Source organism: Choloepus didactylus, chromosome 6, assembly GCF_015220235.1.
Source record: "Choloepus didactylus isolate mChoDid1 chromosome 6, mChoDid1.pri, whole genome shotgun sequence".
Lineage (NCBI taxonomy): Eukaryota > Metazoa > Chordata > Mammalia > Pilosa > Megalonychidae > Choloepus > Choloepus didactylus.
Window position 1 is genome coordinate 60,488,388 of NC_051312.1, and position 2,215 is coordinate 60,490,602.

Sequence of the window (2,215 nt, forward strand, 5' to 3'; positions counted from 1 at the left end):
AGATTTCCAGACCAAACACTCACATGTCTCCAAACACAGTCTCTTAGTTTCTCTAGGTTCACAGTCACTATGGGTGTAGGTGTCTCTGTCCAGACAGTGGAACCCTGGAACTACTATTCTGGAGCACTTTTTGTCTTTTATCTAGTGTTTTTATGGAGGAGAATTTTGCTCTGTCTCTCCTACTCTGCCATCTTGGATCCTCAGTGTGTTACCTTTTGGGATTGACTTTTTTTTTTTTTTACTTGGCATGATTCCCTGGGGAATCATTCAAGTTGTTGACCATATCAGGAATTTGTGCCTTTATTACTCAGGAGTGTTCCACAGCATGTTATACCACAATTTGCTTAACCCTTCACCTGTTGAAGGATGTCTGGGCTGATTCCAGCTTTTGGCTCTTGCCAATAAAGCTGCTATGAACATTCATGTAGAGAGTTTCTGTATGAACTTAGGTCTTCATTTCTCTGGGATGAATGCCCAAGAGAGCAATTGATGGATCATATGGTAATTGCATGTTTAATTTTGTAAGAAAGTGCCAAGCTGTTTTCTGAGTGGTTGCAGCATTTTACATTCTCACCAGCCATCTGTGAGTGACCCAGTTTCTCTGCACCCTTGCCAGACTTAAGTGTTGTCACTATTTTTATTTTAGCCATTCTAATAGGTATGTAGTGATATCTCAGTGTAGGTTTAATTTGCATTTTCCTGATGACTAATGATGAACATCTTTTTGTGTTCTTATTTGCCATCTGCATATCCTCTTTGTTGAAATGTATTCATGTCTTTTGCCTATTTTCTAATTGGAGTGTTTGATTTTTTGTTAACTGTTCAGTTTTGCATGTTCTTTGTATATTATAGATGATCTGCATTCCTTTTAATGGTTGTATACAAATCATGATTTTAAAATATTGCTTCCATTTTTGGATAATTTGTTATAGAACCAATAAAATCATAAACACTTGTGGTTTCCTATTTAACAGAAGTCCTTTCTGTCACAATAGTTATATAGAGTTTTATGGTTTTAAAATTTTATCTGCTCAAGTTTTCTCATTAGCTAAAACATTTCATTATTAATTTTTAATGCAATTTTATTGAGATATTCACATACAGTCCTTCAAAGTATACAATCAGTTGTTCATAGTTGAGCATTGATCACCACAATCTAGTTATTAATTAATTTCGTGTAGAAATTAATGTTTACATTAATTTTTGGAGCCATTCATAATTTTGTCTTCATTTCCTTACCTATTCATGAGTATACAAAGTATCAATATGTTTTAGAAATGTTTTTGACTTTTAAGGAAGTTTTAATTTTATCCATAAAGACAATTTTTACATACTTATCATATAGCAGGATTGACATCTGTCAATTCTAAAACATGCCAGATTATTTACTTCTTGAAAAGGATCAGCACACAAGTCAAATTTAAAAGTATTTAAATGTGTATATGTTGACTAAATGTGACCCATCTACATGCAAAACCAGGGTTTTTCTCTGGATATGAAACTATTTGTTAGCTTTAGACTCTGAAATTTAAAAACATCACAGTGGTTGAGAAAACAATCATTTAAACATATGCTAGTGATATGTGAAAGGTTTCCTAATTTATCAAGGCAAAATAAAGTAATTCATAGATAATAAAATGTGTAATTATAAAGTAGAATCTGCCATATTATCATTGGTTAATTACAGTAAACCACAAGTCCAGATTATTGGCCAATAGATGCTGCATTCATTCATTCATTCATTCAACAGATATTTTTATTGAGCTCCTACTATATGCCAGCAGAGTATTTAATGAAGCAGATGAAAATCCCCAACCTCTTGGAGCTTACATTCTAGTGGTGGGAGAAAGAAAATCCAAAAATAAGTAAAATATGTAGTATATTAGATGTAATAAGTGCTATGAGAAAACAAAGAGAAGGGGTGTAGGGAATGTGGGAGTGAGATTTGCAATGAAATTTTCCGGAGAGTACTTGTGGAGAAGCTGACTTTTGAGCCAAGATCTGAAGGAGGAGAGCAAGTGAGTTTTTGACTATCTGGAGGAAGAGCTTTTCAGGCAGAAGGAACAGCCTCAGACAGAAGTGCCTGCCAGGGCGACTGGTGCTGAGTGAGGTCGTGGGAGAGTAGCAGGAAATGGTTTCAGAGAAGTTAAGTAATGGGGGGCCCAGATTGGGTGGCGCTTTGTAGGCAACTGTAAGAACTTTAGCTTTTATTTTG